Source organism: Convolutriloba macropyga, chromosome 13 (genome assembly GCF_964194025.1).
Source record: "Convolutriloba macropyga chromosome 13, txConMacr16.3, whole genome shotgun sequence".
In the NCBI taxonomy this organism is placed as follows: Eukaryota; Metazoa; Xenacoelomorpha; order Acoela; family Convolutidae; genus Convolutriloba; species Convolutriloba macropyga.
The window spans coordinates 13,465,642-13,481,524 of NC_134480.1; the positions used below are offsets into that span (position 1 = coordinate 13,465,642).

At 35.2% G+C, this 15,883-nt stretch overlaps 1 protein-coding gene across 5 annotated transcripts in view; it reads right to left on the reverse strand.

Moving 5' to 3' along the window:
* Positions 1 to 15,883, reverse strand: part of LOC142351863 (striatin-interacting protein 1 homolog) — a 454,798-nt gene that overhangs the window by 341,060 nt on the left and 97,855 nt on the right. The window lies entirely within an intron of this gene.

Genomic DNA, 15,883 nt, shown 5'->3' on the forward strand with positions numbered 1-15,883 from the left:
GCCGAATATCAGTGTAAGCGTAATTGCGCACCACTGTTCACGGCCCTGCCTCTCATGCTTAGCGGGATGTAGTCCGGAAATCGCAGGTCGGCTATCGCGACGAATCGCGCCCACCGAGCCGCCATTTTGAATTCCTTTTCGCTTTATATTCGAATTCGGCTAATTGTCATAGCCTGGCTTATCTTATTCTATGTATTTTAACACTGAGCGCATGCGTGGAAATTTATTGGCCGTCTATGGTTGGTTAATAAATTACTCGGTTAATTTCTGTTCAAGAATTGCCCCCTTTTACAAAAGGGGTTGGGGAGCAATTGTTGAAAAGATCCATAGGGTAATATTTTTTAAGCACATTTCCCTTCAGTGTAGTTCCCATCTGTTTTTGCATTTTGGAAAGAAAAGCGAGTATCACATTGGCGTTCTAAAAGAGTATTTTTTCCATTCCAATAAGAAAGTTATTTTGAACTTGAATATGTGAACAACCCACCAATTTTTGCAGCGTTTTTTCACATGTATTTAAACATGTAATAACTGTTTATTTTGTAATTTCTGCTCTTCTTATTTTTTTTATATTCTGTCTTAAATCAGTCGTCGATGGCTCGCAGAGCACTCGTTTAAATTTTTCATGTGTTTTCTCACTAGTTCAAAAAATAGAATTGGATACCATTTCACCATTTTTTTGCTTAAAGTGGTAACTTTGAAACAATATATGCCTCATGTAACTCGAGTTTTCAAATTTTTTCCTCTAGCTGCAAGTCTGTAACGTGACTAAATTACACTACTTGCCATTTTTCTTTTAAAGCAAATTTTTTTGCGGAAAAGTGTTGTCATTCAGCCGGAGCTTTGTTATTATTTTGTCTATTATAAATACCACTTCTTAAGAGCCATGTTATACGTAAATGCTTATCTATGCTAATAAGTGTATTGTCATTTTAATCTGCGATTAGTAATGGGAGAGTGTTTTTCCATTATTTGGAAAATAGGTGTCTTCATCAAGATATGTGCTATGTATAATTTACTCGCTAAGAACAGTTTTTTTTTAAAATAACGTGCCTTCTGCCATTTGGGTATCTCTAAATGCCGGCTTCTCCTCAATTTGGCCGTATTAGTTAGTTGTTGTTAGCACATTTCTTTAAATGGGAGGGTCTTTCCAACAATTGCCTCGCCTTTTGTACCTAGTAGAGAGGCGCCTCCCTTTTTTATGCTATACTTTACCATAGTGTTACTTGCCCTACAGTTTAGATAGCCGAATATCAGTTTAAGCGTAATTGCGGACCGCTGTTCACGGCCATGCCTAAAATGCGTTGCGGGATGTAGTCCAAAAATCGCAGGTCGACTATCGCGACGAAACGCGCCCACCGAGCCGCCAGTTTGAATTTCTTTTCGCTTTGTATTCGATTTCGGCTAATGGTCATATCCTGGCTTATCTTAATCTTTTTAGTTTAACATAATAAGCGCATGCGTTGAAAGTTATTGGTCGTCTATGATTTGCTAATAAGTCTCTCGGTTAATTTTTTTTCAAGAATAGCCCAGCCCTATTTTTGCAAAAGGGGTTGGGGAGCAATTGTTGAAAAGATCCATAGGGTAATATAATTTTAAGCCTTTTTCTCTTCTGTGTAGGTCACATCTGTTTTTGCATTTTGGATAGAAAACCGAGTACCACAATGAAGTTCCAAAACAGTATTTTTTCCATTCCAATCAGAAGTTTTTTTCAACGTGAATATCTGGCCCCATGTTGTCGCACAGATGATTTAATTTTTTTTCTTTCGATAGCTTTGTTTTTTTTTAATTAAAACAAAAACTTTCGATTTTGCTTTTTTTTAGCTCTTTTTGCTGTCTTCTCATTGTAGGAACAAAAATTTTAATTCTGTTGGGACGGAAAGTTGGACGCAATATCTGAACAACCCACCAATTTTTGCAGCGTTTTTTCACATGTTTTTACACATGTAATAACTGTTTATTTTGTAATTTCTGCTCTTCTTATTTTTTTAATATTCTGTCTTAAATCAGTCGTCGATGACTCGCAGAGCACTCGTTTAAATTTCTCCTCAATTTTTTTTCTCATTAATTCAAAAATAGATTTGGATACCATGTCACCATTTTTTTGCTTAAAGTGGTAACTTTGAAACAATATATGCCTCATGTAACTCGAGTTTTCAGATATTTTTCTCTAGCTGCAAGTCTGTAACGTGACTAAATTACACTACTTGCCCATTTTTTTTAGCAATTTTTTTAAAATTATTTTTTTGCGGAAAAGTGTTGTCATTCAGCCGGAGCTGTACTTTATCATATTGTTCCTTGCCATACAGTTTAGATAGCCGAATATCAGTTTAAGCGTAATTGCGGACAGCTGTTCACTGCCATGCCTCTCATGCGTTGCGGCATGTAATCTGGAAATCACGGGTCGGCTATTGCGACGAAGTGCGCCCACCGAACAACCAGTTGGAATTTCTTTTCGCTTTGTATTCGAATTCGGCTAATTGTCATAGCCTGGCTTATCTTATTCTATTTAGTTTAACATAACAAGCGCATGTAATTTCTGCTCTTCTTATTTTTTTTATATTTTGTTTTCAATCAGTCGTCGTTGGCTCGCAGAGCACATGTTTAAATTTCTTTTCCTTTGTTCTCTCATTAGTTCACAAAATAGAATTGGACACCATTTCGCCGACTTTTTGCTTAGTGGTAACTTTGAAACAAGATATGCTTCTTAAAACTCGAATTTTTCAAATAGTTTTCTCTAGCTGCAAGTCTGTAACGTGACTAAATAACATTACTTAGCAATTTTCTATTTTAGCAAATTTTTATATGATTTTTTGCGGAGAAGTGTTGTCATTCAGCCGCAGCTTTCAGCTTTCTCCGCCATTTGGGTATATGTAAGTCCGGCTTCTCTCCAATTTGGCCATATTGGTTAGTTATTGTTTGCACATTTAGATGGGAGGATCTTTTCAACAATTGCCCCCCCCCCCTCCTTGGTGCCTAGTATAGATTCACCTCCCTTGCTATACTTTATCATATTGTTCCTTGCCATACAGTTTAGATAGCCGAATATCAGTTTAAGCGTAATTGCGGACAGCTGTTCACTGCCATGCCTCTCATGCGTTGCGGGATGTAATCTGGAAATCACGGGTCGGCTATTGCGACGAAGTGCGCCCACCGAACAACCAGTTGGAATTTCTTTTCGCTTTGTATTCGAATTCGGCTAATTGTCATAGCCTGGCTTATCTTATTCTATTTAGTTTAACATAACAAGCGCATGTAATTTCTGCTCTTCTTATTTTTTTTTATATTTTGTTTTCAATCAGTCGTCGTTGGCTCGCAGAGCACATGTTTAAATTTCTCTTCCTTTGTTCTCTCATTAGTTCACAAAATAGAATTGGACACCATTTCGCCGACTTTTTGCTTAGTGGTAACTTTGAAACAAGATATGCCTCTTTAAACTCGAGTTTTTCAGATAGTTTTCTCTAGCTGCAAGTCTGTAACGTGACTAAATAACATTACTTGGCAATTTTCTATTTTAGCAAATTTTTTTATATGATTTTTTGCGGAAAAGTGTTGTCATTCAGCCGCAGCTTTCTCCGCCATTTGGGTATATGTAAGTCCGGCTTCTCTCCAATTTGGCCATATTGGTTAGTTATTGTTTGCACATTTAGATGGGAGGATCTTTTCAAAAATTGCCCCCCCCCCTTGGTGCCTAGTATAGATTCACCTCCCTTGCTATACTTTATCATATTGTTCCTTGCCATACAGTTTAGATAGCCGAATATCAGTTTAAGCGTAATTGCGGACAGCTGTTCACTGCCATGCCTCTCATGCGTTGCGGGATGTAATCTGAAAATCACGGGTCGGCTATTGCGACGAAGTGCGCCCACCGAAAAACCAGTTGGAATTTCTTTTCGCTTTGTATTCGAATTCGGCTAATTGTCATAGCCTGGCTTATCTTATTCTATTTAGTTTAACATAACAAGCGCATGTAATTTCTGCTCTTCTTATTTTTTTTTTATATTTTGTTTTCAATCAGTCGTCGTTGGCTCGAAGAGCACATGTTTAAATTTCTCTTCCTTTGTTCTCTCATTAGTTCACAAAATAGAATTGGACACCATTTCGCCGACTTTTTGCTTAGTGGTAACTTTGAAACAAGATATGCCTCTTAAAACTCGAGTTTTTCAAATAGTTTTCTCTAGCTGCAAGTCTGTAACGTGACTAAATAACATTACTTGGCAATTTTCTATTTTAACAAATTTTTTTATATGATTTTTTGCGGAGAAGTGTTGTCATTCAGCCGCAGCTTTCTCCGCCATTTGGGTATATGTAAGTCCGGCTTCTCTCCAATTTGGCCATATTGGTTAGTTATTGTTTGCACGTTTAGATGGGAGGATCTTTTCAACAATTGCCCCCCCCTTGGTGCCTAGTATAGATTCACCTCCCTTGCTATACTTTATCATATTGTTCCTTGCCATACAGTTTAGATAGCCGAATATCAGTTTAAGCGTAATTGCGGACAGCTGTTCACTGCCATGCCTCTCATGCGTTGCGGGATGTAATCTGGAAATCACGGGTCGGCTATTGCGACGAAGTGCGCCCACCGAACAACCAGTTGGAATTTCTTTTCGCTTTGTATTCGAATTCGGCTAATTGTCATAGCCTGGCTTATCTTATTCTATTTAGTTTAACATAACAAGCGCATGTAATTTCTGCTCTTCTTATTTTTTTTATATTTTGTTTTCAATCAGTCGTCGTTGGCTCGCAGAGCACATGTTTAAATTTCTCTTCCTTTGTTCTCTCATTAGTTCACAAAATAGAATTCGACACCATTTCGCCGACTTTTTGCTTAGTAGTAACTTTGAAACAATATCTGCCTCTTAAAACTCGAGTTTTTCAGATAGTTTTCTCTATCTGCAAGTCTGTAACGTGACTAAATTACATTACTTGGCAATTTTCTATTTTAGCAAATGTTGTTTATATGAATTTTTGCGGAAAAGAGTCGTTTAGCCGGACGGAGCTTCGTTATTATTTCAATTGTTATAATTACCACTTCTTAAGGGGCATGTTATACGTAAATATTTATCTATGCTAATAAGTGTATTGTCGTTTTAATCTGCGATTAGTAATCGGAGAGTATTTTTCCATTATTTGTGAAATAGGTGTCTTCATCAAAGTATGTGCTATGTATAATTTACTCGCTAAGAACAGTTTTTTTTTAAATAACGTGCCTTCTGCCATTTGGGTATCGCTAAATTCCGGCTTCTCTTCAGTTTGGCCATAATTGTTAGTTATTGTTCGCACATTTCTTTAAATGGGAGGATCTTTCCAACAATTGCCCCGCCTTTTGTACCTAGTAGAGGTGCCTCCCTTTTTTATGCTATACTTTACCATAGTGTTACTTGCCCTAGTTTGGATAGCCGAATATCAGTTTAAGCGTAATTGCGGACCGCTGTTCACGGCCATGCCTCACATGCTTTGCGGGATGTAGTCCAGAAATCGCAGGTCGACTATCGCGACGAAACGCGCCCACCGAGCCGCCAGTTTGAATTTCTTTTCGCTCTGTATTCGATTTCGGGGAATGCTCATATCCTGGCTTATCTTATTCTTTTTAGTTTAACATAATAAGCGCATGCGTTGAAAGTTATTGGTCGTCTATGATTGGTTAATAGGTCTCTCGGTTAATTTTTTTTCAAGAATAGCCCCCTTTTGCAAAAGGGGTTGGTGAGCAATTGTTGAAAAGATCCATAGGGTAATATAAATTTAAGCCTTTTTCTCTTCTGTGTAGGTCACATCTGTTTTTGAATTTTGGAGAGAAAACCGAGTATCACAATGAAGTGCCAAAAGAGTATTTTTTCCATTCTAATCAGAATTTTTTTCAACGTGAATATCTGGCCTCATGTCGCACAGATTTCATTTTTTTTCTTTCGATAGCTTTGTTTTTTTAAATAAAAAAGAACTTTCGATTTTGCTTATTTCTTAGCTCTTTTTGCTGTCTTCTCATTTGTAGGAACAAAAACTTTAATTCTGTTGGGACGGAAAGTTTAACGAAGAAACATTTTGACCTGATGGGGTTCTGAAAAAAAGGTTGAACAAAGAAATATTGATTCAGATAAAGATTCAAGTCTAGATCTACCTTCAAATTATCACCAACGATATGAAAAGCTTAGAGCTCAAATTAGGGACTGCTGTTTTCAAACTTATGAATGACCTTACTTTGGCTTTTCTCTTAAGACGATAATATTTTCAGCAAAACTTGGACTAGGTCATTTTAATATCGTATTTATGCGGCGAACTTTTAGCTTGCTGATCTGCCCATTTTTTTGTGTAATCAATAATCGCCCGTAGATTTGTGAGTTAACTGATTGCGGTCAGATTTGTTGAATAATAGTACTCATACTGAAATTAGTTTATTAAGGTGATTTTAGTTAGTTTGTTTATCTTAGAAATTCAACTGTTCTCTTCCTTATTTCGGCTTTTTCTCGACTTCTTAGCGATAAAACTTGTATTCATAAACAGGCTTAAAATTTAGTAGCTTGATTTTAATAGGAAACTCCAGCTAGTCGTATGATAAAAGGCTGGTTTTTATATTGATTTATTTCTATTAGATTCTTATTTTTTGTAAGGACATCGTTGAGATCATAATTTAGTGATGGCATCGTTGAAACGCAGGAATATCAATCCATGTAGCAAAGATAGAAAAGGCCAAAGGCTCAATTTAGGGACTCCTGTTATTTTTCTTTTGAATGTTATTACTTCTGCTTTTCTCAAAAACACTCTTCCCGTAAGATTATATTTTCAGCAATACTTGGACTAGATCAACTTAATATCGCATATGTACGGCGCACTTTTAGCTTGTTTGTCAGACCAATTTTTTGCGTTATTAATAAATGCCCGTTGATTTTTGAGTTATCTGATCGCGGTCAGAACTGTTGAATAGTAGTTCTCATACTGAAATTAGTTTATCCACGTGATTTTAGTCAGTTTGTTTATCTTAGAAATTCAACTGTTCTCTTCCTTATTTCGGCTTTTTCTCGACTTCTTAGAAATAAAAACTGTATTTATAAACAGGCTTAACATTTAGTAGCTTGGCTTTGATAAGAATCTCTAACTAGTCGTCTGATAAAAGTCGAAACTTTATATTGGTTTTTTTCTAATAGATTCTTAATTTTTGTAATGACATCGTTGAGAGCAAATTTTTGTGATGGCATCGTTGAAAGGCAGGAGTATCAATCCATGTAGCAAAGATGGAAAAGGCGTAGGGCTCAAATTAGGGAGCCCTGATATCAATCTTATGAAGGATATTACTTTTGCTTTTCTCAAAAATACTCTTCCCTTAAGATATTATTTTCAGCAATACTTGGACTAGGTCAATGTAATATCGTATTTATACGGCGAAATTTTAACTTGCTGGTCAGCCCATTTTTTGTGTAATTAATAACTTCCCGTTGATTTGTGAGTTAACTGATTGCGGTCCGAACTGTTAAATAATAGTACTCATACTGAAATTAGTTTATCCAGGTGACTTTAGTCACCTTGTTTATCCTGGAAATTCAACTGTTCTTCCTTATTTCGACTTTTTCTCGACTTCTTAGCGATAAAACTTGTATTCATAAACAGGCTTAACAATCAGTAGCTTGACTTTAATAGGAATCTCCAGCTAGTAGTCTGATAAAAGGCGAAACTTTATTCATTTATTTCTAGTAGATTCTTAATTTTTGTAATGACATCGTTGAGAACACATTTTTGTGATGGCATCGTTGAAACGTAGGAGTATCAATCCATATAGCAAAGATCGAACAGGCGTAGGGCTCAAATTAGGGAGCCCTGATATCAATCTTATGAAGGATATTACTTTTGTTTTTCTCAAAAACACTCTTCCCATAAGATATTATTTTCAGCAATACTTGGACTAGGTCAATGTAATTTCGTATTTATACGGCGAACTTTTAACTTGCTGGTCAGCCCATTTTTTGTGTAATTAATAACTTCCCGTTGATTTGTGAGTTAACTGATTGCGGTCAGAACTGTTAAATAATAGTACTCATACTGAAGTTAGTTTATCCAGGTGATTTTAGTCACTTTGTTTATCCTGGAAATTCAACTGTTCTTCCTTATTTCGACTTTTTCTCGACTTCTTAGCGATAAAACTTGTATTCATAAACAGCTGTAACAATCAGTAGCTTAGCTTTATTAGGAATCCCCAGCTAGTCGTTTGATAAAAGGCGAAACTTCATTTATTTCTAGTAGATTCTTAACTTCTGTAATGACATCGTTGACAACACTTTTTTGTGATGACATCGTCGAGAACGCAGGAATATCAATCCATATAGCAAAGATAGAAAAGGAAAAGGCTTAGGGCTCAAATTAGGGACTCCTGATATCAATCTTATGAATGGTATTCCTTTTGCTTTTCTAAAAAAACACTCTTTCATTAAGATATTATTTTCAGCAATACTTGGACTAGATCAACTTAATATCGCATATGTACGGCGCACTTTTAGCTTGTTTGTCAGACCAATTTTTTGTGTAATTAATAAATACCCATTGATTTGAGAGTTATCTGATCGCGGTCAGAACTGTTGAATAGTAGTACTCATACTGAAATTAGTTTATCCAGGTGATTTTAGTCACTTTGTTTTTCCTGGAAAGTCAACTGTTCTCTGTTCTCTTCCTTTTTTCGGCTTTTTCTGGACTTCTTAGAGATAAAAATTGTATTTATAAACAGGCTTAACATTTAGTAGCTTGGCTTTGATAGGAATCTCTAACTAGTCGTCTGATAAAAGGCGAAACTTTATATTGGATTTTTTCTAAGAGATTCTTAATTTTGTAATGACATCGTTGAGAGCAAATTTTTGTGATGGCATCGTTGAAACGCAGGAACATCAATCCATGTAGCAAAGATCGAAAAGGCGTAGGGCTCAAATTAGGGAGCCCTGATATCAATCTTATGAGGGATATTAATTTTGCTTTTCTCAAAAACACTTCCCATAAGATATTATTTTCAGCAATACTTGGACTAGGTCAATGTAATATCGTGTTTATACGACGAACTTTAACTTGCTGGTCAGCCAATTTTCTGTGTAATTAATAACTTCCTGTTGACTTATGAGTTAACTGAATGCGGTCAGAACTGTTAAATAATAGTACTCATACTGAAATTAGTTGATCCAGGTGGTTTTAGTCACTTTGTTTATCCTGGAAATTCAACTGTTTTTCCTTATTTCGACTTTTTCTCGACTTCTTAGCGATAAAACTTGTATTCATAAACAGGCGTAACAATCAGTAGCTTAGCTTTATTAGGAATCCCCAGCTAGTCGTTTGATAAAAGGCGAAACTTTATTTATTTATTTCTTTAGATTCTTAATTTTTGTAATGACATCGTTGAGAACACATTTTTGTGATTGCATCGTTAAGAACGCAGGAATATCAATCCATATAGCAAAGATAGAAAAGGCGTAGGGCTCAAATTAGGGAGCCCTGATATCAATCTTATGAATGCTATTACTTTTGCTTTTCTCAAAAACACTCTTCCCTTAAGATATTATTTTCAGCAATACTTGGAATAGATCAACTTAATATCGCATATGTACGGCGCACTTTTAGTTTGTTTGTCAGACCAATTTTTTGTGTAATTAATAAATGCCCGTTGATTTGTGAGTTAACTGATTGCGGTCAGAACTGTTAAATAATAGTACTCATACTAAAATTAGTTTATCCAGGTGATTTTAGTCACTTTGTTTTTCCTGGAAAGTCAACTGTTCTCTGTTCTCTTCCTTATTTCGGCTTTTTCTGGACTTCTTAGAGATAAAAATTGTATTTATAAACAGGCTTAACATTTAGTAGCTTGGCTTTGATAGAAATCTCTAACTAGTCGTCTGATAAAAGGCGAAACTTTATATTGGTTTATTTCTAATAGATTCTTAATTTTTGTAATGACATCGTTGAGAGCACATTTTTGTGATGGCATCGTTGAAATGTAGGAGTATCAATCCATATAGCAAAGATCGAACAGGCGTAGGGCTCAAATTAGGGAGCCCTGATATCAATCTTATGAAGGATATTACTTTTGTTTTTCTCAAAAACACTCTTCCCATAAGATATTATTTTCAGCAATACTTGGACTAGGTCAATGTAATTTCGTATTTATACGGCGAACTTTTAACTTGCTGGTCAGCCCATTTTTTGTGTAATTAATAACTTCCCGTTGATTTGTGAGTTAACTGATTGCGGTCAGAACTGTTAAATAATAGTACTCATACTGAAGTTAGTTTATCCAGGTGATTTTAGTCACTTTGTTTATCCTGGAAATTCAACTGTTCTTCCTTATTTCGACTTTTTCTCGACTTCTTAGCGATAAAACTTGTATTCATAAACAGCTGTAACAATCAGTAGCTTAGCTTTATTAGGAATCCCCAGCTAGTCGTTTGATAAAAGGCGAAACTTCATTTATTTCTAGTAGATTCTTAACTTCTGTAATGACATCGTTGACAACACTTTTTTGTGATGACATCGTCGAGAACGCAGGAATATCAATCCATATAGCAAAGATAGAAAAGGAAAAGGCTTAGGGCTCAAATTATGGACTCCTGATATCAATCTTATGAATGGTATTCCTTTTGCTTTTCTAAAAAACACTCTTTCATTAAGATATTATTTTCAGAAATACTTGGACTAGATCAACTTAATACCGCATATGTACGGCGCACTTTTAGCTTGTTTGTCAGACCAAATTTTTGTGTAATTAATAAATGCCAGTTGATTTGTGAGTTAATTGATTGCGGGCAGAACTGTTAAATAATAGTACTCATACTGAAATTAGTTTATCCAGGTTATTTTAGTCACTTTTTTTATCCTGGAAATTCAACTGTTCTTCCTTATTTCGACTTTTTCTCGACTTCCTAGAGATAAAATTTGTTTATAAGCAGGCTTAACTTTTAGTAGCTTGGCTTTGATAGTAATCTCTACTTAGTCGTCTGATAAAAGGCGAAACTTTATATCGGTTGATTTCTATTAGATTCTTAACTTTTGTAATGACATCGTTGAGAGCACATTTTTGTGATAGCATCGTTGAAACGCAGGAGTACCAATCAATGTAGCAAAGATAGAAAAGGCGTTGGGCTCAATTTAGGGACCCCTGATATCAATCTTTTGAATGGTATTACTTTTGCTTTTCTCAAAAACACTCTTCACATCAGATATTATTTTCAGCAATACTTGGACTAGATCAACTTAGTATCGCTTATGTACGGCGCACTTTTAGCTTATTGGTCAGACCAATCTTTTGTGTAATTAATAAAGGCCCGTTGGTTTGTGAGTTATCTGATCGTGGTGAGAACTGTTGAATAGTAGTACTCATACTGAAATTAGTTTATCCACGTGATTTTTGTTAGTTTGTTTATCTAAGAAATTCAACTGTTCTCTTCCTTATTTCGACTTTTTCTCGACTTCTTAGAGATAAAAATTGTATTTATAAACAGGCTTAACATATAGTAGCTTGGCTTTGATAGGAATCTCTACTTAGTCGTCTGATAAAAGGCGAAACTTTATATCGGTTTATTTCTATTAGATTCTAACTTTTGTAATGACATCGTTGAGAGCACATTTTTGTGATGGCATCGTTGAAACGCAGGAGTATCAATCCATGTAGCAAAGATCGAAAAGGCGTAGGGCTCAAATTAGGGAGCCCTGATATCAATCTTATGATGGATATTACTTTTGCTTTTCTCGAAAACAGTCTTCCCATAAGATATTATTTTCAGCAATACTTGGACTAGGTCAATGTAATATCGTATTTATACGGCGAACTTTTAACTTGCTGATCAGTCCATTTTTTGTGTAATTAATAATTTCCCGTTGATTTGTGAGTTAACTGATTGCGGTCAGAACTGTTAAATAATAGTACTCATACTGAAATTAGTTTATCCAGGTGATTTCAGTCACTTTGTTTATCCTGGAAAGTCAACTGTTCTCTGTTCTCTTCCTTATTTCGGCTTTTTCTGGACTTCTTAGTGATAAAAATTGTATTTATAAACAGGCTTAACATTTAGTAGCTTGGCTTTATTAGGAGTCTCCAGCTAGTCGTCTGATAAAAGGCGAAACTTTATTTATTTATTTCTATTAGATTCTTAATTTTTGTAATGACATCGTTGAGAACACATTAAGAACGCATCGTTAAGAACGCAGGAATATCAATCCATTTAGCAAAGATAGAAAAGGAAAAGGCTTAGGGCTCAAATTAGGGACTCCTGATATCAATCTTATGAATGATATTCCTTTTGCTTTTCTCAAAAACACTCTTCTCTTAAGATATTATTTTCAGCAATACTTGGACTAGGTCAATTTATTATCGTATTTATACGGCGAACTTTTAGCTTGCTGGTCAGCCCATTTTTTTGTAATTAAAAAATGCCCGTTGATTTGTGAGTTATCTGATTGCGGTCAGAACTGTTGAACAGTAGCACTCATACTAAAATTAGTTTATCCAGGTGATTTCAGTTAGTTTGTTTATCTTAGAAATTCAACTGTTCTCTTCCGTATTTTGGCTTTTCCTCGACTTCTTAGCGATAAAACTTATATTCATAAAGAGGCTCATTTAGTAGCTTGGCTTTAATAGGAATATCCAGCTAATCGTCTGATAAAAGGCGAAACTTTATATTGATTTGTTTCCAGTTGATTCTTAATTTTTGTAATGACATCGTTGGGAGCACATTTTTGTGATGGCATCGTTGAGAACGCAGGAATATCAATCCATTTAGCAAACATAGAAAAGTCTTAGGGCTCAAATTAGGGACTCCTGATATCATTCTTATAATTGATATTACTGTTGCTTTTCTCAAAAACACTCTTCTCTTAAGATACTATTTTCAGCAATACTTGGACTAGGTCAATTCATTATCGTATCTATACGGCGAACTTTTAGCTTGTTGGTCAGACCAATTTTTGGTGTAATCAATAAATGCCCGTTGATTTGTGAGTTATCTGATCCTGGTTAAAACTGTTGAATAGCAGCAATCATACTGAAATTTTTTATCCAGGTGATTTTAGTTTGTTTATCTTAGAAATTCAGCTGTTCTCTTTCTTATTTCGACTTTTCCTCGACTTCTTAGCGATGAAACGTGTATTCATAAAGAGGCTTAACATTTAGTAGCTTGGCTTCAATAGGAATCGCCAGCTAGTCGTCTGATAAGAGGCGAAACTCTATTTTGATTTTTTCCAAGAGATTCTTATTTTTTCTATTGACATCGTTGAGAGCACATTTTTGTGTTGGCATCGTTGAGAACGCAGGAATATCAATCCATTTAGCAAAGATGGAAAAGGCTTAGGGCTCAAATTAGGGACTCCTGATATAATTCTTATATTTGATATTACTTTTGCTTTTCTCAAAGACACTCTTCTCTTAAGATACTATTTTCAGCAATACTTGGACTAGGTCAATTCAATATCGTATCTATACGGCGAACTTTTAGCTTGTTGGTCAGACAAATTTTTGGTGTAATCAATAAATGCCCGTTGATTTGTGAGTTATCTGATCCTGGTTTGAACTGTTGAATAGCAGCAATCATACTGAAATTTTTTATCCAGGTGATTTCAGTTAGTTTGTTTATCTTAGAAATTCAGCTGTTCTCTTTCTTATTTCGACTTTTCCTCGACTTCTTAGCGATGAAACGTGTATTCATAAAGAGGCTTAACATTTAGTAGCTTGGCTTTAATAGGGATCTCCAGCTAGTCGTCTGATAAAAGGCGAAACTTTATTTTTATTTGTTTCCAGTAGATTCTTAATTTTTCTAATGACATCGTTGAGAGCACATTTTTGTGTTGGCATCGTTAAGAACACAGGAATATCAATCCATTTAGCAAAGATAGAATAGGCTTAGGGCTCAAACTAGGGGCTCCTGATATCATTCTTATAATTGATGTTACTTTTGCTTTTCTCAAAAACACTCTTCTCTTAAGATACTATTTTCAGCAATACTTGGACTAGGTCAATTCATTATCGTATCTATACGGCGAACTTTTAGCTTGTTGGTCAGACCAATTTTTGGTGTAATCAATAAATGCCCGTTGATTTGTGAGTTATCTGATCCTGGTTAAAACTGTTGAATAGCAGCAATCATACTGAAATTTTTTATCCAGGTGATTTCAGTTAGTTTGTTTATCTTAGAAATTCAGCTGTTCTCTTTCTTATTTCGACTTTTCCTCGACTTCTTAGCGATGAAACGTGTATTCATAAAGAGGCTTAACATTTAGTAGCTTGGCTTCAATAGGAATCGCCAGCTAGTCGTCTGATAAGAGGCGAAACTTTATATTGATTTTTTCCAAGAGATTCTTATTTTTTCTATTGACATCGTTGAGAGCACATTTTTGTGTTGGCATCGTTAAGAACGCAGGAATATCAATCCATTTAGCAAAGATAGAAAAGGCTTAGGGCTCAAATTAGGGACTCCTGATATAATTCTTATATTTGATATTACTTTTGCTTTTCTCAAAGACACTCTTCTCTTAAGATACTATTTTCAGCAATACTTGGACTAGGTCAATTCAATATCGTATCTATACGGCGAACTTTTAGCTTGTTGGTCAGACAAATTTTTGGTGTAATCAATAAATGCCCGTTGATTTGTGAGTTATCTGATCCTGGTTTGAACTGTTGAATAGCAGCAATCATATTGAAATTAGTTTATCCAGGTGATTTCAGTTAGTTTGTTTATCTTAGAAATTCAACTGTTCTCTGCCTTATTTCGACCTTTCCTCGACTTCTTAGCGATAAAACGTGTATTCATAAAGAGGCTTAACATTTAGTAGCTTGGCTTTAATAGGGATCTCCAGCTAGTCGTCTGATAAAAGGCGAAACTTTATATTTATTTGTTTCCAGTAGATTCTTAATTTTTCTAATGACATCGTTGAGAGCACATTTTTGTGTTGGCATCGTTAAGAACACAGGAATATCAATCCATTTAGCAAAGATAGAATAGGCTTAGGGCTCAAACTAGGGGCTCATGATATCATTCTTATAATTGATGTTACTTTTGCTTTTCTCAAAAACACTCTTCTCTTAAGATACTATTTTCAGCAATACTTGGACTAGGTCAATTCATTATCGTATCTATACGGCGAACTTTTAGCTTGTTGGTCAGACCAATTTTTGGTGTAATCAATAAATGCCCGTTGATTTGTGAGTTATCTGATCCTGGTTAAAACTGTTGAATAGCAGCAATCATACTGAAATTTTTTATCCAGGTGATTTTAGTTAGTTTGTTTATCTTAGAAATTCAGCTGTTCTCTTTCTTATTTCGACTTTTCCTCGACTTCTTAGCGATGAAACGTGTATTCATAAAGAGGCTTAACATTTAGTAGCTTGGCTTCAATAGGAATCGCCAGCTAGTCGTCTGATAAGAGGCGAAACTTTATATTGATTTTTTCCAAGAGATTCTTATTTTTTCTATTGACATCGTTGAGAGCACATTTTTGTGTTGGCATCGTTAAGAACGCAGGAATATCAATCCATTTAGCAAAGATAGAAAAGGCTTAGGGCTCAAATTAGGGACTCCTGATATAATTCCTATATTTGATATTACTTTTGCTTTTCTCAAAGACACTCTTCTCTTAAGATACTATTTTCAGCAATGCTTGGACTAGGTCAATTCGATATCGTATCCATACGGCGAACTTTTAGCTTGTTGGTCAGACAAATTTTTGGTGTAATCAATAAATGCCCGTTGATTTGTGAGTTATCTGATCCTGGTTTGAACTGTTGATTAGCAGCAATCATATTGAAATTAGTTTATCCAGGTGATTTCAGTTAGTTTGTTTATCTTAGAAATTCAACTGTTCTCTGCCTTATTTCGACCTTTCCTCGACTTCTTAGCGATAAAACGTGTATTCATAAAGAGGCTTAACATTTAGT